Genomic DNA, 26,519 nt, shown 5'->3' with positions numbered 1-26,519 from the left:
TTGATTTTTTACTTTCTTTGTAGACCTCATTTTTAAGTCTGTGGAAGTTAGCAGCCTGAGCAATCAGCCCAACTCATCATTGTGTTAGCCAGTTTTTCTGCTCTGAGTCCAGCCAGTGCCTTTTATTACACACCTCTAATATCCTGCACCTTTCAGGCATGAATGAATCCAGGTGGCCTTTGAGCACCTTTCCTTGTCATGGGGATACTAAAGCTCAGTAGCTTAACTAGAGGGGAGGCAAGCACAGTACCAGCTGTGAGCATCAACTTGGGAGGTGGGGGCGGGGAGAGGGTACAAAAATAGCAGTCACCAATGCTGCCACTGCCCTATGCATCACTGATGCCCATGGCACACAACTGCTCAGTTCTGCCTCTGGTAGAGATTTTGTGCTGGCCTCAGGGGTACTAGCAGCACATTTTAAAATGGTCTCCTTCGGGTCATGTTGACAGCAACATCATTTGGATGGCAGAATTTGGAGACAATATTGATAAATTTTCTTGCTGTGAAAATATCACAGAGCTTAAATAAGGTTGATTTGCAGCCCTAGTCACTCATTAATAAGTAGCTTCTAGTCAGCTTGATCACTGCACAATGGCATGCAAAAAGCAGGCCATATAAGCAATCAATAATATACAATGTAAGGGAAGGACATTTTGCAAAAAAAACACTGAAGCTACTCCCTCAGTCTATAGAGATACTGTACCAATAGTGATTTAACGTGGTAGCTGTTGACTTGATGGCTGGCCTTGAGTGAAGCTAGTTTTAGCCAAATTGTGGTTGTAAGGCGTGTACAATGCCAGGACAACTCTTGTGTAAAAAAATGCCATTCCTGCTAGTATTATGGAATAAAGATATTTTGCTAGCAGTTATGGTATAGTAGCAAATGTTATATATTATCCAAGATTGAAGGAAAAAACTGATCACCTGCTCTCTGTGTGGATTAATATGCAATAAAACATGTCAAAGCATGTCATAAACATACTTTAAGGTACACTGGAGCACTTATTCTTGCGCCTAACAGTCCCCCCTATCACCAGGCATTTATCCCCAGACTGAAAATATACCATTGGAGTGTTAGTTAATGTAGATGGTTCTGGTTATATAGAAAAAAGTTGCTATGAAATGGAATCTATTCTCATGAGTTACGATTTTTTTTTCCTTGAACAAAAGATAAAGCACACTTCACAGCAATGCTCAATTTGTTCTTCATATAAACCCAAGGTAATATTTTAGAAAGCTTTTATTTTATTTAAAATGTTTAGTTTTGTTAATTGCCTTTTGACATATAGACTACTGGGGAAATGTCCAATAGCAGGTGTCAGAATGGTGTGAGATAATTTTTATGCCACCTTTCCAAGATACTAAGTGTCATAGAAGCATATAGATTTATACATACACTACTTATAGATGAACAATTAACTTACAAAGCTGCATGTTAGAAATTTGTCTGACAGATTTCTACAAAAAATGACAGTTTTTCTGATCATGCCTAAGAAGCAACAGAGCAAAAAAGATTCAGTAGGTTATTTTTGTTAGAGATGGGGGCTCCATAATGCAGAGAACTGAAAATTCTGACCAAAATGATTTAGTGACCTTTCACTCATGTTTGGTGCACTAGACAGAACAAAAGATAGGCCTGAAGGACAACAGCAGCTGAACCCACAGTCCCAGTACATAGTTTCTGTAATGATCAGTACAATGCTTATTCCAAGAAATAAGTTAAATTATTTTCATGGGAATAACTTGAAATTTGCTTTTTGCCTGAATTGCTAAGGCATGTTGGTAAAGATATAATTTTGAGAAAGTACTTTCATTTTTTTTATTATCAGAATTCAAGTTAAACATATCTATTAGTATGAGATGCCAGCTTCATTAAGCTGAACAGAGTGATTTTTTCCAAGAACTTGTTCACTTGTACTTACAGGATTGCTCTGTTGGTGGTCTTTACCAATTATCAGTGATTTACAATAATGTAGTTTCTTCAGGAAAGCCAATTCTCTTTGCCAGACCACTATACAGAACTATTTTATTCTAAATATATTGCTTCAGACAGTCAGCAAATATCTTGTTTATTATGTGACTTCTTACATTTATGTGTTTACATGCCAAACCAACCTCACCTTTTTCTGTCAACTTTTACTTTTTAGCGCAGTTTTCATCTACAGTAAGTTCTCCACACTTCCCTATCACTTTAGTAAAAGTGATAATTTCTAACAAAAAAATACTAATTCAAAGCGAGTCTGAATTGTGGGCCCGCATCTAAAAAAAAGTAAGTCAAAACTTGGTCAGTTGTAGGCTGCTTCTATTATGAAGATTAGACATTCAGTCTCCACATTGGAAGTAGTGCTGGCATTAGTTGTGTAAGCAACTGCTTTTCTGCCAGATAAGTCAGTGGGTAGCAGCTGCCAGGATAGAGGAATGTAAGAAAATGAGAAACTGATATGAAAAAGAAAGGGGAAAGTGATACTATTATAAGACTCAAAAGTTTTCAAAATGTTGTCCTTTAGATGTTCAGAGTGTGATGATGTAGTTAAGTGAATCCCATGGTGCAGATAGCACTCAAATTCCCAACCAACACATGTATTAAAAAAAGAAAGAAAGAAAAGACAAGAAAAAGAATTCTACAGTTAGTTTGGTTGGGGGTGGGTGTCATTTTTTATGTTTTTTCCCCCTCGGTGAAGGGTTTTAATTGCCGTGTTTTTTTCTTGGATAACTGAATGCATTTCTTTTTAAATTAAGCAAAAATGTTGGAACACTGTGAGTTAATTATGTTTTTATGGTATTTTATTTACTAGTGGTAGAAAAGCAGCTTACCAGAAAGAATTGGGATTAGCTGATTTTTTTTTTTGTATTTGAGGTAGCCACACTCCTTTTTAAGAATTTAAGAGAACTTCTTGAAACTCAGATCTTTCCATTCTGAAGTGTTTGTTGATATAGGAGTCTAATGCACCACCCAGACCCTCATGAAAATGTCTTGTTACTAACCACTTAACCAGCTGTACTATTTCATTTCCAAATATGATAACACAAGTATGTGTGCTTCAAGTTTTCCAAGAACTGTCTCATATATTAACTATTCAGTGTGTGCCCTTTTTCAGTGTAGCCTACGGACTGACTGGTATTATCTTCTCTTGGGAACAAAGCCTAGGGGTGCCTAACTGATTAAAACTGTTTTCATACTAACTACTTAGGTTTATGCTTTAAGTATGTCAAATTTGAGACCTAGGTTTCATGTCAGTTTTGATTTAGTAAGCTGAAAAATTATAGCATAAACGTGTCTATCTCTTTATCTTTTATCTATAGTATGAATTAGGTGTATAGTGGCTGTGTTTACACAAAACACTGACTGAGCTGTAGCCCATGAATACTGTGCAGTAGCATTGTGTGGCAGGAAGTGTGATGCAATGCTACAGTGGAGTAGTCTTGGGCTACCGCACAGTCAGTGTCACGAAAAAGCCATTTGGCAATGCTGCTGTGCAGTAACTCCAGTTACTGTGCAGTCATTTAGTACTTGTTTATACAGGAGTACTAAATGACTTCACAGTAATGACTGCACAGTTAGCATCTCATGTAGATGTGGCCAGTAAGATGTTTCTGAGCATAAAGTTGTATTGTGCTTCTGATCCGAGGTCTTATTCAAATGACACATTTAATTTATTGGGAAATTAGTCTGACTGAAAACAGAGGAACTGTTACCATACTCATATAACTCCCCAGTATAAATGGGAGGAAGGCCCCCCCACACACACACACACATAGTGGAAAGGCCATGTTTCCAGTGTGTGTTAGGAAAGACAATGAAATAAGGGAAATTCTCCACTCTGCACCCCAAAGCAGTTCTATGCCTGCTCATGGGAAAGAATACACGTGTATCCATCACATTCCAGAACATGTGTTACCAATTTCAACTGTTTTGTACATACCTAGGAATATATTTCTGCTGTAACTCTTGACCTATATCACAAGTTCTCCCTTTTTGTTTATTAACTTGAATTGTGTCCTCACTGAAATATAGTACACTCTTAGCAAGCTGTAAAAAATAATAATCTGAGTTGTACTTTATTATTAAAAAGTTAAAAATAGCCCCGCTTTAAACACCTGCAGTTCTTACCTGGGTCTAACTCTACTCCCTTTATAGTCTAAATTTTGCTTGATTCCAATAATCCTAATTCATGTCAGTCAATGTATTGAATTTGGGGTTATTACGCACATGAATATGTAGTACAGGTTTTGGCCCTAGATTTAGACATATAAATAAAAGTGCACATTTCCTCTGAATAATTCTAGTTTTAATAATGCCATTAGAAGCAGTCAGTGTTTGTGAGCTTTTAATTTTATTCCAGTTCAAGTGTTACGTGGACTTCTCAAGTATGTTTCAAACAGAAGCAGTTCAGCTAGTAACTAGACATTGTAATTCAATTCTGTCTGAATAATTACCATTTTATGAAACAGCTGTTAAAATGTGTTACTGTTCTGTTTCTGTAACAAATTATTTCTTTAAAATTTGCGATTTATTAATATTTTACTTTCTATATAATGCTTTTATTTGGGGAAAGATCCAATGGCAGTTTTTAAATTGTGTGTGAGTGCATCTCTGGTGTGTAGACAGGCCGTGGGTGCTTGTTTATAAAACACATGCAGATATCAGTATTTCTGAAATGCTGTGTGCAATTTACAGTACAAGTGGCATTAACACTAATCAGCAGTTTAAGATAGAAAGGCAGGGAATTACTGGTTTAGTTGAAACATCACTGAACATTTAGATAGGCCAGAAGGCAATTAGCCAAGTTGGTGTCTAGCCAGGAAAGTGTTCCTTGTCAGTGAGAGTCAGTGGGCATCATTAATGATACTAGTCAAAACTTTAGTTTTGCAACTGATTTTTGCAAATAATGAGAGAGAGGATAGTTGAAGCTTTGGGACGTAGTTTCCTGCTCTGTTATATAATACCGTTTCAATCTTGGAGAAGTCAGCCCCCAATACTCAAGGCAGCGATGTGCCTGATGTCAGTTAAAGGCATTGACAGTTAGGCACCTAGATTCCTTTGAAAATGTGGTCCTTAGTCCTGTTAGCCATGTCTGGACTACTGCCCAATCCCTCTCATTTTCAGGACTCCTGGTAGTATCCCTGGCTACTGAAAGACTTAAAAATTATGGAAGTCTTAGGGCTGTTAATACCACAGAAGGGAATGTAAGTAATGCTCCTTAAGTGCACAATACTGCTAGCGCTGTAGCATGAACAGCCCTGATGCTAAAAAGCGTGCCGCATTTTCAAGGCTTCTTATAGTTCCTGTCCAGGCTGCTATTATAGACTTAAAAATTAAGGGAGATAACAGACATGAAAATGACAAGATGCTATGGGGCTTTAAGCAATTTGTAACAAACTCCAGTTATCCATATCATGGAAGCAATATACAACAAATTGGGACCATCATGTTGTACAGTTAAGCAAGCAGTACACATACCTGGGATGCATATAGATTAAATACACTGTACTACAAAACTGCAGGCCTTTCACATAATGTAATACTAGGAACATTAAAATTAAAACAATACCCAATCTTGAAAAAAATAACCATGCTTACTGCTTTCCCTAGTTTTGAACTACTGTGGAAAAAAAACCATTGCAACAAGGCATGCAGGCCATAAAATTAATTCTCCTGAACCAGGAAAAGCAGGCAATTCTAAAGACTCTGGGCCCCCAGAAAGATCATCTGGCCTGCAGCACCTCTTAATTTTATACTATCAGGGACTCTGCTCAAGTGCTTTTACTGATCTAGTTTGAGCAGTCCGGCTCAGAGAGGGGGAAATTCTCTCAGACAGGTAGGACTGAGCCATAATGAATCTTTCAGTGCTTAAAAGTGGACGTGCGCGCACACACATGTACATGTGTCTCAACCCTGACCTAGAGCTCTGACTAGAGCTGAAAAAACAAATGAAACTCTATTCCCATTCGATGCAGCTTCCAAGGGTACAGCTAGCAATAGCTGTGATGAGAAACACCTGTCTACTAGGGCTGGGACTCAGGCAACCCAACTCATTCCATACAGAGCACTGATTTGTGATTAGGTAGTAACAGATATTGTTCCCTTACAAGCTGAAGTGAATTAAAATCTAATGGTTAATATTCTGCATTCTTTTGCCAGAACAATCCTCTTTTACCAAACAGCTAAAAAGAAAATAAAATAATCTTTCAATTTTTTGTGAATGAAAAACACGTGCTATCCTATTCTTACTCCTCTGGACTTCCTTTCCTCATCTAGCTTTCTCATCATTAAATTTCTGCTTTGATATTGGTTGCTCGGTGCCCTGAATCAGTCAAACATTTACTCATATACAAAGCATGATTTTTTGTCATCTTTTACTATGGAAAATTATTCTGAATTTATAGCTGTATGCATCATTCTGTATTCTGTATACAAATCAATTCTTATTCTCCACTCTGGTATCCTGGGGTTATTCCAGGAGTTTCTTCTCCCACCCCTTTGGTCTGTGGAGTTAGTCAGTGTAACGGTATGGAGAGTCAGGCTCAGCATTTATTTATAAAGTATTTTGCTCCTTTATGATGGCAGGTATGTAGGCATATGATGATTTATGTGCGAGATTTTGCTGTATAGGTATGTCTCACCCATGCTATATCCCATCTGTATTTTCTAGGGTAATGTCTACTTTTCAGCTGTCTTTAATTGGTAGTTTCTGCTGTGGATTGTCACAAATACTTACATTAGTGATGATGGGACGGAGAAGTCACATCACCAACACTCAACAGCACAAAACAGATCAAAGCAGAGGAAATTCCACTGCTAACAGGCCCAATATCCTCAGAGAGAGGGAGATCCATTCCAGTGGTGTTTGTATGACTGGGCACAGCTACAGTCCAGTGGCACCTGTACAGGAACAATATGTGGAAAAGAGGGTACAGAGATATCTGAGTGAAAGAAGTGAGGCAGAGCTGGAGAGTCCTGCTCTCTGATTATGTACTGTTCTTAGACTATGGATGTGTGTGTGTGTGTGTGTGTGTGTGTGTGTGTGCGCGCGTGCACATACATACATACATACACACACACAAATATATTCATAGATAAGTGTGTCACAGCCTTTTTAGATTCAGGGAACCCCTTGTTAGACTCAAAGCACTCCTTAGGAAACACTAGATCTTAACATTTGTTGATTTTTTGACTATGGAAAAATAATAGAGCAATTATTGTATTACAAGGAGCTCAAAAAGACCACAGCAGATCAGAATGCTTTTGACACTACAGATTCCTAGTTGAAACCTCCGGGTTTATCTTGTGAATCCTGTGTAGGTGTTTGCACATCTAACAGCCTTAATATTATGTGGCATGCAACAGCACCCTTAAATTGATCTCACAGCACTTAGGTTACTGCACCATCCTGGCTGAGAATCATTGATATACCATACATAGGGTGTAGATGGGGAGCGAAAGCAGGGGGTTTTTTCCGTGAGGTGAGAATGGAGCTCATGAATTAGCACAAGGGAATTGTCCTGATACTTCACCCATTATGGCTAGGGACAGATATTCAAAAAGTCTGAGCCTGAATTGATTCAGTCTTTGCACGTTAATCAAACCCGGCTAGGCCGAACTGGTTTGTAACTGGATGGACATTCTCTCTGGACTGAGGAAATGCAGGCACATGCCTGCAGTGGCTCAGGCTAGAAGCTAGAGCAGCCCTCCCTTCTTTTCCGCAGGGAACTAAACTGAGGTGGGGTGTGGCCAGGCCCCGGAAGCACGCTTTGATTGGGGAGGTCTGTGTGTACCATCCCAGGCTTTTCCCTGCTGGCTGCTCAAGAGGCAGGAGTGTTGTGAGCCTCCAGCCCCCTGCAAGGACTGAGGCAAGGGGAAGTGCAGTGCATGCATCTGTTGATGATACTGAGCTTTTCAATCTCCCTCCCTGCTTCTTTTTACTGTCTGCAGCAAACTGACAGGCAAGCCAGCCAGTAGGGATCTGATAACAGTGTGTATCACCTCATCAGCAAAACAATAGCGTATCTTCATTAAATCATACTTTTCTTAAACAGCTTACCAGCTGACCTGTTGATTACCTGCAAAAAAGCTCTAAGTGGTCACTGTTCTGTCTGCCTGTTCCAGTGAAATTGTAGACACAGACACAGACATATTTCTGCATTAGCTAGCATACCGCATGCCTAGGGTCCATGGGGCTGGGGTCTGTGTTGTCGGAGATGGGAAGGAGGGGGCGGGGGGAATTCCTGCTTGATCAGAGTAGGGCAGGCAGAAGCCAGGCAGACCCTGTTTTGCCTGCAGTCTCTGCAGAGCTCCAGCCAGGGAGCAGAGGGGAGGGGCCAGCTCTGCTGTGGAGCAGAGAGCTCTGCCCAGCCCAGGGAGCATGATGGGATGCTGGGGGAGTATAGTTTATCTTAAACCAGCAAGGAACAGTTTTACTTATGTCTCTTGGACCATCTGACACTTGCAGAATTCAGGGTTCTTCTTCCAGTACCCTCCCTTGCGCACACCTGATGAGGGTAGATTTTCACAGCGCAAAAACTAAGCCTAAATTAATTCTCACAGTGCAGTTCCACCTATCTTTCCTACGCCTCTGCAGGAGTACATGACTTAGCCTTATAAATTGGAAAATACCCTTCTTCAAGGTCTGTGTCCATATGCTTATATAACCTATTTATGAATGTGTGTTACAAATCTCCCTCTGGAATGATACATGAAGGATGAGTCTTTTTCTGGGAACATGAGAAGTTTTCTTCTTTGAGTCCAACTCTAGCAGCTTATGCTTTCATCTCTGAAGGTCCCAGGTACGATCCCCAGAGTGTCAGCTAACATGGTGGGTGTGAGTGTTTGTCTGGAATTTGAACTCCTGCAAGTCCCTGATGGTCAGGACAAGCTTCTTTTGATCAAAGAAAACTTGTAACCTGCTGTGTTACAGTTTGTCCCCGGTGTCACAGAATATACTAGTCTATTGCATCTCTAGACTAGCTCAGGTAGCAGTTCACATTTTTAGCTCCAGAGTTTCCCAGCTCTGTTCCCATGTATGGGTCAAGATGCCAGCCAGCTCCCTTAAGTTGCATAATTTTTTTTCCTTCCCAGTTCACAGTATATGACCAATTTAATCCATACAGTTTTCCTACTGATGGGAGTAAAGTGAGGTTAAAAAAAATTACATTAGCACACAATGTGTGGGTGAAATATGAATTTCTAGACTTTCAAATGCTTTAATCTTGCTTAAAAATTGTTAAACCTCTTGTTCAATGTATAAATAGACATAATTGTATATATTTGTTTTGTATATTGATGTAAACATTTGACAACTAGTACTGAGCTGAGCTGGAGCTGTCTTCATTTGTTTAGAACTATTTTTTCAAATAATAACAGTTATACTGCTCAAATTTGAAGGAAAAATGTGGCTTTTTTGCCAGTTGCCAGGCTACCCTTGACCATGACTGCATCAAATTTCCTAGTAAAATCAGTCAAGACTAATCAGTATTTAAAGATAAAAAAACACGTTACAAATTTTTTTTAAAATTTAAATTTTAAAACGTTACATGTTTTTTACAAAGACGCTCTCATGGACTCAGAGGGACAGCCTTCCATCTTCAGCTCCTCTGTGCAAAAGTGAAGTTTATTTCCTACCTATGGGGACTTTATACCGTCTTGTACCATCTATACTGTTCCCAGAGTCTGACAAAGGGACTTGATCCCGAAAGCTTGCAGAAAAGGAGAGTTTTCTTGCGATTTCCCAGTTGGTCTAATAAAAGGTATCATTTTGGAACCATGATTTCTAGTTTTTTGTACGTTGCAAATAGAGACATTTGGCTGATGAAAGTTTTGGAGATGTAAAACTGTTCCTCACTGCCATGTAAAAAAAAAAGAAGATAATTCTTAAAATATAAGGGCATTAGCCTAAATGTGACTGCCAAAATAAAATGGGGTATTTTATTCTGCTGCTGTAAACTGTCTTGCAGTTCTACCTGGCCTGAACTCTTGTATAATTTTGCAGCAACTAAGAGGCCAGGATTTTTTTTTTTTTGTGCTATCTCTTATTAAACTAACTGGGAGAGCCATTGGACTAGCTTCTGGGCTCCAGTTGCCCTTCCTCAGGTCTGAGGTGACTCCTGTATTCACGAGGATATATAGGACTCGCTTCTGTATTTGTCAGTTGTGCAGTTTGTCTCTCGGGTCTTAATTTGAAAGTTGTTACACCTGGGCCTGGGCCTGGGCCTCTGCTCCCGCACCCAGTGAACTCCATGGTAAAATTTCCATTGACCTCAGTGAGAAGGAGCTCAGAGGGTGCTGTTTTTAACTGTTTATCTGTTGTGTGGAGGGTTGTTGGTTGGAGCCTTGTGGGTCTAAGGACTTGGGTAGACTGGATATCTTTTATTAGACCAACTGAATAGTTGGAAATTTGTTCTTTGCACGCTTTTGGACTCCAGCCTGAAAAGAACAGGCTTCCCAACTATTCAGGGGATCTCACACACCATGCGCCAACTACCCAAAGAAACTCGCCTGCCTCTGCCATGTGGAAGATGTGGCAAGTGGCGGTTTTGCAAGAGTGAAGGCAGTGGGAAGCCGCAGACTGTCAAGGAGCCTGTATTTGAAGGCAAGCACGGGTCTTAGAAACCGTGGTGGCAGAGAATGCCCCAGACTAGGTACTGAGGTGGCAGTGGCTCTGGCGTGCTGTGCTTCTCTTCCCACTCGGAGGCCGAGGGCAATTGAAAAGGTGGGGAGCACCTGGTGTTTGCGTTCAGGACGCCGGGGGACACACTTCAGTGGGGGTTCACCCATGCTGAGGTGCCTCCCAACCGCTTCAAGGGGTCAGCGGCGCCGGGTGCGGCTGCCCCGCGGGAGGGGCCCGGCTGGGTGTCCCTGAGGCGAGCGTGACGCGCGGCACGGCTCGCCTGCAAGTGGCGCCTAGCCCCGCTCCGCTCTGCGCGCTTGGCCCTGGCAGCCCGCGGCCCGGGGGCTCCGTGGGCGGCGCGGCACCGACAGCCTCCCCCGGGGCTCTGCCCCGCCTGAACCAGAAGCAGCTGCGGCGGTGGCGCAGCCCAGCAAGGGTTAAGGGCTGGCAAGCCCGGCCCCCGGCCCTCGCCTGGGTGTAAACAGAGCAGCCTCAGCCTATCGTGTGTGATCGCTGCTGCGTGCTGGGGGAGACAGCCCGGCTCTGTAACACGATACAGTACAGCCGGATTGAGCTCGGAGCGGCGCGGCGCGGCCAGGGGAGGTAGGTGCCTGCCGCCCGCCCGCCGGGCTGCATGGGGGGGTTGCGCTGCGGGCCGGGGGTCCCTCCCAGCCGCACTAGCCTCTGACTTGCGGGCAGCGGGGAGGACTTGCCGGGGGCTGTGCGCGCAAGGGATGCGGAGCATCGCGCCGCTCCGCACTGCACGTCTCGGCCCCGGCCCCCGCGTGCAGCGGCCCCCGGCCTGCAGCCCCGGCGGCTCGGAGCCGTGAGGCTGGAGCTGGGGAAAGTGAAAGACTTCTCCTCCATAGCGGCTCCCCCAGCACCCTGCCCTTTTCTCCCCGGCTCCGTGCTGCTGCTTCCCCAGCAAAGTCCATGGAGGGAAAATGGGAACTTTTGCAACCCGGGGGCGGGGGGAAAGAGCCATCCGGCTCTAGGAGAGCTGGCCCCGTCCTTTCCCTTCAAGTCTAGCATCCTCCCCGCCGCGTTGTGTAGGCACCTGGGGAAAAAAAATCAATCAATGAAGCGGAGCTTTATGTACGTAGCGTTGCTGTGAACGGCCACATTGCTGGCTGCTTTTCGTTGCTCTTCCTCTGCCCGCTCCATAAAGGATCCGCACAGACTAGCTGGCCGTGTCACAAAGTCGTTCTCGTCTGCTTCAGGCTTTAATATAATCAAATCCGTTGCCTAAAGATGGTGTAGCTGAAGATTTGATCCTTTTCCACTGAAGTGGAAATACTTGCAGTAATTGAAAGCAGATTCACGGCTGGAGTTGTGGAAGCCAAGGTTTTCTTTTTTTTTTTTAATTTTTTTTAAAAAAATAAACCTTTTGTTCCTCAGCCTTCAATGTTTGAGCAAGCCATCCAGAGTCTACCTCTGTTTGCTAATTGTTCAAGTAGTCTTTCAGAAAGGATTAAAGGCATTCAAAGAAAGGTTGGTAGGGACCTGAACTCACATAAAATGATGTCCATTTCAACGTGTGGGCTTAAGGATGTGCTACAGCAGGCTTTGAACCCATTACATTTCAGCTTTCCTGTTAGTTTTCATGCAGCTGAGATACAGACACAGTGATCTACATCTCAAACGTTGATTTGATTTTTAAAGCTATGGTAACTCAGCTCATGCTCATAAATGTTAAAAGAGATACCTTGCCTCAGGATTTTATCCCAGTTGCTATTTCTGATAAAGCAGCTTGATTATTAAACAAAAAGCCCAAACTTTGAAGGTTCTAAGGGATATTGATCTACTTCAGCAAACAAACCTGACACTTTTCAGTGATAGCTGGCTGCTCTTTGTTAACTTTGTTCCTGTTTTCTGGGCATGATTGGAAAAAGCTTTAAGAATGCTTGCAGACATTTTGGCATTAAAGAGATAAACTTAGGATATGAACTATCAAGCCCTTCAGACAAAGACTGAGCTGCTCTCGATCCGTTGGCAGCTTTGAAGATAGAGAACAATAGAGTGAAACAGAAGGGAATCACCTTCCATCCTCAGGCCCTCTAATCTACACAATAAATTGACTAGAATTATGTGGGAAAAGTTACCAAAAATGGCAAGAGCCCCCCTGTCAAATAGTGATTGTATATATGGCATAATGGATCCAAGGAACTGTTTTCTTGATGCTGTTTTGAGTGTCAGTGTGGCTTTGTGATGTTTACAGCTGTCATTAAGACTAAATGAGACAGCATTTGCATATGTGTGCTAAACATGATAGTTGTGTTTTTCTATAAGCTATTTGATAGTTCCTGTCTAGTTATGGCACTTAACATCTCTTTAATAAATACAGAGCTTCGGGTTAAAGCCTATGTGTGTGTGGGGGAGTGTTTCCTTTTAAAACTGAGCAAAATATTTAGTTTAACCATCCTCTTACATGAAATTGATGTTCAAATTATCAACACATTCTTAGATACCAATTGAAACATTTACTACATTTTTCATAAATCACACCATGTTTCTGTATGAGTGGCCTATTGGTATAGCACAGTTTTCTTACAGAAAGACTTACAGAAAAGTCTACTTCATAATTTAGTGCAAAAAGCTTGTCTAAACATTTAAACTTGTTTTTATTTTTTTGGTTTACAGATGAACGTTTTTACTTTCTTTTTTTTCTTACAGTAGAATTAAGGAAACATGATCTGAAGTAGTATGTTCCATTTAGCATGGAATGAGCTTCTCTCAGAATGAAGAAAAGTGGTTAAGTAGTAGTTGTCCAAATAAAGTGATTTGATAATTAATGCAGCACGACAATTAAAATCCTGTATTCCAGGTATTCATTCCTTTTAAAGGTCCACAAAAAAAAGCGTTGCTAAGCACCCGTCACTACTGCAAGTAACATAAAATGACCCAAATTAAAGAACCTGTTCTAAGCTGTATTCATTCATTTGCTAAAGTGCATTTCAGAAGATTTAACCAGACTTGTGCAATTAGTGAGAAAAGATCTATTTTCAGCTCTGATCAGCAATTAAAGGATCAGACTTCAGAACTTCACTTCTTTATTTTTATAACTTGTTTTGCTTCTAAGTGCATCCTTGGAACTAAACAGTGGCAAATACAGAGTAACAAACAAGCTTTCTAAAAACTAGATATTAAATGTTAAACACACAGAAAGTGATACCCTGCCTTAGTGTATTCTGAATAGGGAACTTACATTCCTTTCTAAGTTTTCCCCTTATCTTTGAAGACTTAATTGTTGACTATTCCGTATACATGATTATTCCTAGATTTGACGTAACTTTACGTATACATAAATGTTAACTATGCCAGCACTCTAATTATTACATTATCAGCTATACTAGGAAACTGGTCTTGTGACCTGCCAAGTATCCTTCTTTCACTTATAAATTGCGCGGGTCCAAGCATCTTGGGACTTAATACTGGAAGTTCTTTGCACAAAATGGGAAACTGGGTGAAACAGTAGTAGTATTTTATAGATCGTCTCACTGTTTTCTGAACTAAATAATTTAACTTTTTGTATTTAAGTCTTAATAACTGTAACGACAAGAATCTGTGTGTGTGCTTTTTTTGGAAATCAGACAGCGTAAGGTCCAAGTAAAATGCAAAGACATTTTATAGAATGATAACAAATAATCCATTCCCTTTCTTGTCTAAAAATTCTGTCCAGAATTTTAAATGCAGTACTGGTACTGTAGGAAAGCTTAGTCTTCTTCAGGTACTATTCAAGGGAACTATTTATCTAAACTTGTAGCTGGTATTTTTATGTTGCCTTTTTAGATCGTTACTGAAGGGATACCTTATGAAACAATTCTTTCAAAAGTTTTAGGTAACAGCTTGAAAAAATAACCATAGATGCAGGCTATACAACACTCTTGTGGGAAATATATGGAGGGAACCTGAGGGTTCCAACTTTGAATCACTGTTCATAGTAAAAGGTTTAGTTATGGTCTGTTGATCTGTACAGTAGATCAAAAGCTTCTGAACAGGGACAAGGTATGAACCACTACAAGCTTTTAGAATTTAAGTATTTTACTCATGAAAGATACAGTAGTGATATAGATAAGATTTTTTTTATTAGTTCTCTGTAAAATAACTTTCAGACTCCCGTATCTAACTTTTAAACTTTTAAAAACAAAATTTAAGTTTAGAAGAAATAGTGAACATTTCGAATCAAGTATGTTCAAAATTATGGAGGTTAATCTTAATAGTAGAAAATTTTTGTAAAAGATTTACTTTTACAGAACAATTTGATGATAAGCAAAAATAATTATAGTTATAATTTCTGAAGATCTGTATTGGATAAACTTTGATGAAATATATTTAATATATTGTTTTATCTTAATCATTTTATAGTAACTAAAACACAACTACTTGATTCTGGCCGTATGCTTATACTAATTTGATAAATAAGTTTTCTGCCTCCGTTTCTGGCTCTAAGAGAAGATGCAAACTAAATAACAGCAAAAATGTTTTGTTGCTTAAAAGCCTAGGTTACCATGTAATAAGGTGGTGCACCTTAGTTGGAAATCACATTCCTCGTTTGGGCCAATTTTATATGTTTGTTTATAGTGTATTTCTTTGATTATTTTGGACTCCTATTAGTGCAATATCAGTTTCAGTGATATTTAAGCATAGTCTTGTCATTATGCTGCTTATTACAAGTGGTATCCAGGACGCAGTTTTGAGACAGAGGAGGATATGAATGAAAGTTAGAAGGGGAAAAACAGGTATTATTATATATCAGAAGTGCTGGAACATTTTTTTTAAGATCACCCAAATATATTTTTAAATATCTAATTTTGGTCTTCAAGCTGTTCTAACTACATACCTTGTTTAACAGAAGAAAATCTAACATCTCAAGTACAGTATTTACTGACCACACAACTAGAAGAAAATATTTAATAGAAAACCAAAGTACATTTTTATATTTATTAAGGTTCACTCATAGTTACTTACTAAAAAAGTTAATTTAAGCATTTATGGAGCATAATAATGCCCAATCTGTAGAAACTTTAGAGTTGTTAATTTTTGCAGAATATATTTCCTCTGAGTCATGAACTGTTTCTTAGGAAAAACTGTTATCTAGGGAGCTGTAAAAAAAAGTAGTCTGGAACACTCTTTATGCTCCTTCTTTTAAATAAAACAAAATTGCCTTGTGTAACGAAGTTAACATTGTTAACCTTTTATAATTATTTAACCATTATTTCATTTCACCCCCTGCTTAACAGTTGTACATTAGTGCAATAGACACCTGGCTGTGCTCTTAAAAGTTTATTTGTCTTTCAATTCCTATGATAGTAGGGGGCAGTACATCTCCTTAATTATCTTTGTTCAGGGAAATGCTGAAAGGCCAGGGTAGTTAAACAAGGCCATTTGGATTTGCAATAAGGTCGAAGTCAGATGCAAGGAAAGTGGTTAAATGCATTATCATCTTATTGAGCCCATCATCAGTAAAAGTGACCTTGATGGAGGTGGAAAAAGTCATTTGGCTATTTTATGACAGCCACCTCTCTGCCTGCTTTATCACTGCCAGAGAGTACTTCATATAGCTTTATCATACTCTCCTTTTTTTGTTTTGAAACGGATTTTCATGACTGTAGGTAACTGGTGATAGGCTGAGAATTGAATTGGACTTTCACACCTGGTGGCAGATTTTAATACCTAAGGTTTGCTAGATATGGAAATAGCCTTTCATTAATTATTAAGCTGACCTCTTTGGTTGACCATTCTATATTTGCTTTTAAGGATCTTTTAATGATGATGATTAGTTTCTCTGCAAGGGAGCTGTCAAAGTTCTACTTGTCCTGTGTTTGTAGGTTACTGAGAGAGCTCCCAATTTCAGTTTTATCAGCAGGAATAATGTTTGTTTTATCAAGTGTATGAATTGTTCATGTTTTCATGAAGATTATTTAAATTGTTAGTTCTATGGCTGGTCTACATTCAGTATGTCCTTTAAGTGCAGTAAACAAAAAAAAAAATCAGAAAAACAAAATCCAAAGCTAAATAAAAGTTGGGTTCATAAGTCATATAGGTTTTGAAGTGCTGACCAAAGCAATGCCTAAATACTTTTTAAAATCTGGGCTCTTATCTATCTGGATAATTGTTCAAATGTTTAATCATCTAAATCTGAAAACCCCCATTTTTTTTTTTTTAACCACTTCTGTTTCACTCAAATATGGCTTTCTAGTTCTAGTTGGCAACATGACACTACACAATGGATTCTGAAACAAAATAAAAATTACTTCGAAGTTCTGCCTCTTAAGAGACTCCAGCATTAGTAGTAACTTTTGCAAACCTCTTGGAAAAGGCATTAGAATAGCAATCATGGGAATTTTAAAACAGTTGTACACCATCAGACCATGCCAAATAATTGCATCCAGTTTGGCTAACTTTAAGATCATTTGCTAACTTTAAGTTCATTGAATAAAATTTGCAGAAGGTCAACAAAAATATAAAGGGGCTGGCAAGAGATGATTTTTATGTAAAAGAAAAGAAAAGAAAATTTAAAAAAGATGAAAGAACAGATATAACTTGGCCAAAGGAAAACCAGCTAGGAATAGAACAACTACCTACATGATTTTACAGTTTTCTAGGATTTATCTTATAAGATTTACGTTTCATTGGACCAACTGTATATTTTAGAGGAATATAGAGGGGCTTTTGGCCACTGATAGGGTAGAGTGGTACGCAAAAATCTTCCTGTCCCATCCAACTCTCTCTCATTTTTCTGGACCAGCATGGCTACAATATCATTTCAATACTACTGTGAGATTTAAAAAATATGTCATCTAAGGTTATATAACTAATGAAAATAATTACTATAATTATAATACCATTCATTCATTTATGAAAAGTATAGGATTAATATCAGGACGTTTTTGAAACAATAAAGCCCTTGAGGCTCTGCAAAAGTCTCCCACTGAAACTTACAAATCCCATTCATTGAGATATTTAATATTATTGCCTGTTCTGGCAGAGATGGGGGAGTGGTCCACTCAGACATTTACATCTCTAACTTCTAGAAACAGTACCCTTTTGAAGATTAGCATACCTGGAAGTGGCAAACAAATTGCTGAGCACTTGTCCTTCCTCTAAGTTAGAGAATTAAAATTAGCATATAGGCTGAATCAGGATACGGGAATTTATTAACTAGCTGTGCACCCTTTCGAGCACTAAGAAAGTAGACTCCCAGTTGCTTTCTGCCACCTACTGGAAAAGCATCTGATGTCTCTAGTTTACTTGGTACTTTCTTGGGATGTTTTAAGGCTGCTTAGATCTTCAGAATGGAAAATTATGTAAAGGAACTGGAAAAGCAGCTGCAAAACCTGTAAGTGCTGTCATGGCAATAATACCACAGCATGCACCTCTGTGTCTCCCTTCTGGCATTTTTCAGGTGTCTGTTGATGACTGGGAATAGAAACAGAAGTAGAGGTATTGGTGCTCTTGAGTCTTTATCCATAGAGTAGGCTGTTTCTCTCAGCCCTTCTTTTTCCCCTTAAAAAAAGTTTCTACAAAGCCTCTTCGCCCCCCCCCCCCCGCTCATGATAGCTGTTTCAAAGAGGAGCATCTTCAGTTGGAAGTAGATTTTGTTGTCTCTTTATACCAAATACATCCCCTTACTGCTGTATTGCTTAGTCAGACTTACCCGGCTGATGTCATTCTTCTTCAAGCAGGGGAGATGTTCTGCTTCCTACCCTAAGGAATTCATTCACAGGACCTGCTCTGAATTTCACACTTTTTTCCTCCTTAGTCCTGTCCTAAAACTTTTTTTCTACTCATGTAGCAGAAGTGTCCTGTGTGAGTGCTTCCATATTCTTGCATGAAGGATAAATTACTTGAAATTACTTGCCTGATTCTGAAACCACATTTCTGCTTTTTGCTTCTTCGAAGTTCTGTCTCTCACTTCAGATACCCACAACAGTCTCTCCAGATACACAGGCACACCTTGTATCTCTTAATCACATTGACTCTCAAGATCTCCCATACTGAATCAAAGATAAGTTGATGAGGTTATGGATATTGTAGAGGACCTTCCTGTTTCTAGGCAAGTAGCTATGGCTTCTATCAACATCTGGATCCTCTTCATAGTCCAGGAGTGCTTATAGAAGTCTTCTCTCTTGTTTAAAGTCTACATCTATCTTTCATTCCTTCCTACCAGCTCCTTAATTAACAGAGCACTTACATGCTCCATTACCAGTAGATTTTGCTGTCTAGTCTCTCTCATCCATCCCAAGGCACTGGGGTAAATTCCAAGGTATTACTCAGGCTATGGACACACATGACAGTTGTAGGGCTATTTCTTCCTGGTAGCACTACAAAAAGTGAGTGTACATACATTCATTTCATTCATAGCACCGTAAAAATGCCTGACCATGACAAAAACATTCTGTTTTCAAAGAGGAACTTCTCATGTAGCACTACATGTAATATGTTATATGTAGTGCTGCAGGAAATCTCTTGGACCCCCAGCATCCCAGTGTTCCACTCTCCCTTTCCCTACACCAAGGAGGGAGAGTGGCTAGCTCCCTGATGTGACAGTCAGTAGTGAACTGTCATAGAGCCCTGCAGACAGCTCTCTCCACCTCCTTTGCATGTGGTAGAGGCAGCAGCTACAAGGAGCCGTCTCTCCCTATGGCTGTCCCTGTTAGACAGCTCAGAGATTCTCTAGTCTCTGAAGCAGTAGGGGCTCTACTTTCTGCCCTACCCAGGAGGGGAATGAGCTTGCAAACAGCTTGTTGCTGTTCTAGTCACCAGAGTGGTGCCTGTCACAAACAGTCTACCCTGTACCCTCCCGTGGAAGGGGGCCAAGGCAGGTTGTCAGTGATCAGTAGGCAGCAGCTACCTGGGGGCAGAAGGGGCAAAGGAGCAGCTCCCTACTGTCCCACAGCTGAAGAGCATACCTTTGAGGTTACTGTAGTGCTCTGGCAAAGGGGCTGTGTGTGTACATCACTGTAGCATGCCATTTTGGTAGCACTGTGAAGTGCCAAAGCACTTTGCAGTACTACAAATAAATGCAAGTCCTTATGTTCATAGCCTTAGACATCCTTGGAGCCAGTTAACCTTCTTAAACTCCTGAGATCGTGAGACAAATCCTACTCCCTCTTCTTCAAGAATCCTAAGAACCCTGAGATTGAAGCACTCTTCCGTGCACCTAGGCATACCAATGGCAGTCTACCACGTGGAGGAAAATGTGTCGTCATATGCACTGGCTCAGGCCCCCATCCAAGTCTTGCAGCTGGGTGAGCTAAGTGAATGCATTTAAGAAATTAGGGTGGACTAACCTCTGGCCTCACTTGAAATGATTAATTCTTCCTGTACTGAGTTTTTAGAAGGGGTTAGAGCTGGCCATATACAGTATACATCCTTTCTCCTGCTTGAACACTACCTGCCTGATGTACAGGTAAAGCTCCTGTCCAGTGTAATCTCCCAAAATAATGAAAAGGCAAAAAATTAGTGTTTAGAAATGTTTGGTACATCCCCACAATGTGATTCAGTTAACAGAACTGGTACCATTTTCTGCTTTTTGATTTTTCATGTCTTTTTGTTGCACATATTTAGCTGTGGGTGAAATTTCCAGACCTGTGCTTGTGCCAGACATGGTCAGTATTAAACTCATATGAGTTAAATTACATATGGGTCTCTACTAACAAATATAAGGATGTACTACGTGCTATATTTTGGCTGACCAGTCTAGAACTATCATAGCTCCATAGAAATGTATTTACCACATGTACATCCTCATAGATCATTATAACAACAATGATTAACATTATTCATGGACTAAACTATGCAAGTCTAATGCTGCCGATACAAGTAGTGTGTTTAACATGTGTATAGCCAAGGTATGCATTATTAGCTGAGTAAACTAAACTTGCTGGCATTTCTTTGTCTCTCTGGATGTAAGACAATAACTTTTGAACACTTCATCTGATCGCTTCCAGCCATTTCAGAAAATGTTCTAGTCATCAGTGAGCAGAACCCTATTGATTTTGCTGAAAATCAGGAAATTAGAACAATGTTAACATTTAAAAAAGCAGTTCCTTTGCTCTCCCTGCTAAGAATTGCCTTACAGCTGTGGGGTGGATGCTTAGCTAGCGGTGGGGAACAAGCTAGAAAAATGAAGCGGACTTAATTCCTTCCTCTCACTTAAAACTTCCCATTCCCTGCTTCAATGGAGGAAGAACAGAGGGTGGGCACCAGCCACATGCCTGTCCCTTTCCACCGCAGGGATAATAGGTACTTAGGAAAGGGAAAAAGAGAGACATTCTTACACAGTTTCTACATAGGGTGCAGAAGGGGACTTGGGGAGGGCATGCCCTTCAATTTTAACTGTGCCTATGATTGATGTCAGCCACACTCACTTACCTACATAATGACATGAGCATAACTATATATTCATGTAGTGTTTTCATCAAAGCCTACTGTATTCCCATCCAAAACTCTTTTCCTCTTGCTGCCTGATTACTTTTTAGCCAACCAGGAGATGCCACTTTCACTATACTCCTGATGGATGTCTGGTTTTTTTTTTGCGGAGTCTGTTAGCTAGAACAGACCTCACCCATTCTGGTCTAGCAGGACATTCATTACTGTCAAAACTCTTCCAGGCTTGGCTTCCAGTGATCCTTTCTCAGATATTGGAAACTATGCTGAGTTTCTGCATCCTAAATTTTCTCATAGTGTTCTTAAACCTGAAATGCCATTTGTACCTAAAAAGTGGGATAGAGCTTTAAAAATCAGAAGTGTGAGAGACAAAGCATATAAACCTCTGTTGTATACTTATTGCTACCAGTTATTTTGTACAAAATATAACCCTTATAATTTTATGAACTGTAACTCAGGAATACACAGTGCTTGACCAATAATTAGCACATTTCAGATAAACAGTTTAACTCAGTTGAATTTTCACCATAGATCTTCTGAAATAGTTAAAATATTTCTATTACAGATTTAAGTTACTCTTGGATTTTACATGAAAATTCTTAAATAGTAAAATGCTGAATATTATCAGAATTTTATCTGTCTTATATGGATGTGTGTTCGCATACTGAATGTGTACAGTTCATTCATTTGTTCATAGAACAAGAGTTTTCCAGAGAATGTCACAAATCAGCATGCCCAAGTGATAGGTTTTATGTTTCGATAACTGCCTGGGATGAAAGATGTATAAATGTTCTCTTTTGGCTAGACATCTGAGGAGGCTTAAGAAAACAAGTAATTCTATTCAAAGTCGATTATAACTCATGCTTACTAAATTGGTTCAAGATCTGTCTGAGTCAGAGTAGTGACCTACCCAAGCAATTTTATTTTGGAGCAAACCGCATCCCCTTTTGGAGACTTACCATCACAGTGTTTAATGAGAATGACAAACATGAGAGTGTGGAGATCCACATTTTTGTGGTATGACAGAGTATTAAGAGAAGTTAAGAAAGCTCTTTTGCTGGCCTTTGTGCGTATAGCAGCTAGTTTGGAATCCAGATGGGACTGTGAAGACAGAATGTGTCTTCTAATGTTTATAACTGTGATTAATTTTCTTCTTTTTAATAGTATTGAAATACAGCAAAAAGAGCAAATGTTCACTGACAGAACAAGGCTGCAAATAACAAGAGTGAGACACTATTATAGTAGCCAAGATCTAGTAAGCACGTTATGTATTGGCACAATACAGTGTCTTTTTGTATAAAAAAATAGTGTATCTGACACAATGCTTCTAACCAGATGGTGGAATTTTCAAAAGCAGTCACCGTGGTAAAACTTTTGGTAGTTCTTTTTTCCCGCCACCCCAATGGGTGTAAAGTTATGTCAGTGCTTTATTTACTGCTGAAGATCGTACCTACTGTAACTGCACTGTACCTGGTGCAGTTTAAAACTTGCCCTGGAAAGTCCCAGTGAAATTAATGGAATTTTGCACAACATCCATGATATAATTAATAATAAAATAAAGAAAGGTTGTTATAGAGCAGATATCGATGTTGCAATAGAAAAGCATTTTTTTTGGCCAATCTAATATTATAAAAGCCTGTCTGTCTGTCTGTCCATAATGCTTAATTTGCTCTCTGGTTGGCTGGCTGAAACAACCAATCAGAGTGCAAATAAGTGTTTGGACAGGAAGTGGCAGAGTGCCGCCATAATGGTGGGGGCACAGGGAATGGAACGGGGGAGGGGCGAGGCCACTGGAGTTGACATCAGGAGGGCCCCTGCCCTTGCTCCCTGGAGGTGACAAGGGAAGGGGAGCAGGGTCAGGATACCACGGGGGGAGGGGGATGCCACCAGCGCTGGCCTTGGCCTGTCCCTCCCTCCTTCCATTGTCACCACCTGCAGTGGTGGTGGGGGAGGAGTGGGTGCATGGTGGGGGGGGAGGGGAGGAGAGGACCTATTCCACTCCCCCACTCCCCCGTGTCAGCCCCGAACACACTCCTCCTGTCCCCCCACCACCACCGGTTTGGCCTGGGCCTATTGCTTCTCCCCCTCACCGCTGCTGCAGTGGGGAGGGAGGGAGCAGGCCCATATGGGGGGGCACAGGGCTCCATCCCTGCCTGCTGCCCCCCCCATCATTCTCGTTCGGCAGTTGGCTAGTCAGTTAAGAAATTCATATTATGATACAGTAGTGTAACTAGAGGTGGCAAGTAGGGCATGAGCCCTGGGCACCAACTTGAGAAGTGTGCCAGAATTGTCTCTCCCCACCCACCCCAGCCCCCCCAGGATCTGTGCCCTGGCAGCAAAAGCAGCCCCACACCTGCATTTGGGCTCTTGCTGCAGCAGCCAGGTACCTGGATATGCAGGGTAGACCACATGGAGGCAGCAGCAACTGAGAACTGTTTTTGACTTCTTGGCATAGCTAAGACTCCTGCACTCCCATGCTGTGGCCTTCCAACACTCAGCAGCACCTCCCAGCCCACAGCCCCTGCTTCCCCCAGTCTTGGAACGTGCACCCTTCTGGTACTCTCTCTGTCTGTGCCTCCCACATCCCTCTGGCAGGTCCCTTCCAGCTTTACTTTATAATTCTGTGATTCTCCCTGCCCCCTCTCTCTGCTCTCCCATGGGGTTTGCCCAGGGCACCAGCCCTGCTTATTATGCCTATGGCATTTGTGAGGGGATGGGGTGTGTCACCTGAAGTGAGTCCCTGTATCCCCTCGACGGCCCCTGGAGAGGAGGGGTTACTCGGCTGTCCGTTCCCACTTCCGCCGGTCTCTCCTGCCACGACTTGATGTAATTTAGGGGTTCACCCGTGCGGGGAAGCTGGCAGTCCGGATGCGGTCCCTCGTCTCCAAAGTCCAGGGGTCCTGAGGGCTCCTCCTCCCCTACACCCTCGCCCGGTCCTCCGGGGTAGCCTCCGTCAGGGTGGCTCCCATGCAGGGGGTTAACCCCTGCTAGGTAACAAATATACAGTCATGGAAGTAGTATAATGGCTGTACAATGTCGGCGCACGCTTCTCTGGGGCGGAGGGGATTCTTCCTACTCCCAATAACCTCCGGCCCCGTCGGGCAGGGACACCTGGCCCCTTGGTCCATTCACCAGTCCTGCAGTGGGGTTCTGCCCTCGCACTGCAGGACCCTATAGGAATCCTCACGGTGCCTGGCCCTGCCAGGTGCTGCCAGCTCCAGCTGGTCTGGGGTCTCCGGACCCGCCACTGCCTGTCTCTCGAGACCCGGGGGTGCGCGGGGCTTACCTCCCCGCCCGCGGGTCCTCTTAAGCGGCCAAACGGCCTGCAGCCGCTGGAGAAGGGTCCTTCCTTCAGGGCCCCTCTCCCCCGGCCCCTCCGGAGCGGCTGTCACCGGTTCCGCTGTTACCGGCTCCGCGTCTCTGGTCTCCGCTGGCTCCTGTTGCGCGGCTCTCAGCTCCGCTGCCTCCTGCCGTGCGGCTCCCTGCACCGGCTGCGTGGCTCTCGGCTCTGCGGCTCCCGGCTCCGCAGCCGCAGGCTCCCGGCTCCGCGGCTCCCGGCTCTGCAGGTCCTGGCTCCGCAGACGCCGGTGTAGGCTCCGGCTGCGCGGCTCCCGGCTCGGCGGCTCCCGGCTCGGCAGACGTCGGCGTAGGCTCCAGCTGGAGCCTCTCCCTCCTCCTGTTTGGGGTAGGTGGGCTCCTTTTATTCTTCCGGGTCGGTCCCGGCCCGGCCCTGTCCGAGTTCCGGGAAAAGACAAGCTTCCGACCACACTTCCGGGTCGGCGCCCGGGTCGTTCTCCGCCCGACCCTGGCCCCCCGGGGCCTTGACCCCTTCACAGCATTACATAACTGTTATTAATAATATTCATTCTGGTTATTATTTTCTTTTCATTATGTGATATCTTTTGATGAAAAGCACTCTAAAAGAGCTAACTAGTAATAGTTATGTCCTGCAACATTAGCCATCCATATCCAAAACTTCTGACTATCATGAGCTATATTCTGTTATGGCGGGAAGAGTAATTGGAAGTAATTTATATACAAGACTTTGTAAGGAAGAAGCCCTTGCCTCTTTCCCTCCGCATCTTTCATTTAGATGAGCTATCTGGTGTGAGTTTGGTATTCTTACAGTGGTATACCTTTATAGAAGACACTACATGAGCATCTGAAGTTAAAAATAAGTGTCTTATTTGAAGGGTGGTATGTGATGGTATAATTAAAAGACTATCATAAGGGTTATGTCTTTAGAAAATGAGTTAGAGTTCCTCACGCAACCAGAACGTTTGCATTTCCTGACTATTCATTGCTTAAATGTACAGCATGATTTTATTTTCTGAGTGTATGTCTATGCCTGTGTTTTGGGCTGAGTAGAAAGCTTATTCTCAAGTTATGCGGAGCCATGTGAGTCATCCCTCCCAGTCTACCTTACTTTAATGACCAAAACTCAGGAAGGAGAGAAGAAGAGACAAGTGGGAGACTTATTCCTAGAAGAAAAGGAAACTCAAGCTAGAGTCCTTCTAAAAGTCATATACACTACTTATTTCTCATTCTGATTTTATTGGCTGACTGCTACAATACCTTCTGCAGTGCTTGGCTGAGTACTGGACACATTGCAGGGGTGGAAGTAGACCAGAGGAAAACTCAGGCTGCATGCAGACATTAATTCCTAGCGGTAGAAAATTCCCAAGAGAGGGAGCCGTACAAGCATTCAGACTGAATCCACTCCCACTTCCCTGCTCTTTGTGGCGTTCCTTGACCAGGGTGTATCGTGCGGCTGCTTCAGTCCTCTTACTCCTTGAAGATCTGGAGCAGTGGAGCAAAATCTCCTACCTGTTTCTCACACTGGATTTTCCAGTGTGAAGAGTGACCAGGGAGCCTGCAGCACTGCTCACTTTACTCCCCTCCCAGTCTATGAAAGGGGGTACGAGCAGCTGAGACTGGGGTTTCTGGAAGGCATGGGAGCCTTTTCCCACCATTTGAATCATCCTGGTCCTGAGAAAGACTCAGGTGGCAGAGAAGAGTGCAAACGTTCATTCTTCTGAGAGAAACTTTCCTGGGAGTGCCTTCTACTAGGTAGGAGATGGGTTATTTTTCTCCTGGAACAACTATTCTTGTTCCAGGAGAAACTGAATGTCTGTACTTCCATGGTTTTTACTGGAGAGCTGTGATTTTCCCAGTAGAAATACAACACCTGTATGTGGCTTCAGCCTTGACTCTGGTGCTTGGGAGAGTTTCCAGAAAGGGCTAGATTGCTGCCAGAAAGAAGAGAGGAGAACAGCAAAGTAAGGGGCATGTGAAGTCATGTGGCTTGTCACTGAATTTGGGCTAAAGAGGAAGGAGGATCTGGCAGTATAGCCGTATAAGCAAACCCTTAAAGTAAAGACCTTGGGGTGATGACTGTTGGTAATTGTTTGTTCCTATTTACCAACAAACAGAAAAGCTAAGAAACTTATCCAAGGTTATAGACCCTTGTGTGGAGTGTCTTAACTTTTTCTGTAGTGCCCAGACTATTCAATCAAACCTAAA

At 41.9% G+C, this 26,519-nt stretch overlaps 1 protein-coding gene across 11 annotated transcripts in view; it reads left to right on the top strand.

Moving 5' to 3' along the window:
• TENM3 (teneurin transmembrane protein 3) overlaps positions 1-26,519 on the top strand; it is a 2,356,642-nt gene that overhangs the window by 2,001,025 nt on the left and 329,098 nt on the right. The window contains exon 1 of one of the 11 annotated variants that reach the window (XM_090036146.1): positions 11,097-11,207. The exons of 9 other annotated variants lie outside the window; for them this stretch is intronic. The gene's annotated coding sequence lies outside the window, so the exon portion shown is untranslated. Of the gene's footprint in view, positions 1-11,096; positions 11,208-26,519 lie in introns of those variants that run through there. One more of the 11 variants, XM_090036144.1, reaches the window with a different exon arrangement.

The sequence above is a fragment of the Crocodylus siamensis genome, chromosome 2 (genome assembly GCF_052110815.1).
Source record: "Crocodylus siamensis isolate JL-2025a chromosome 2, ASM5211081v1, whole genome shotgun sequence".
NCBI lineage: Eukaryota > Metazoa > Chordata > Crocodylia > Crocodylidae > Crocodylus > Crocodylus siamensis.
The sequence above is the reverse complement of the archived record's forward strand: the minus strand, read 5'-3'. Positions and strand labels throughout refer to the sequence as shown.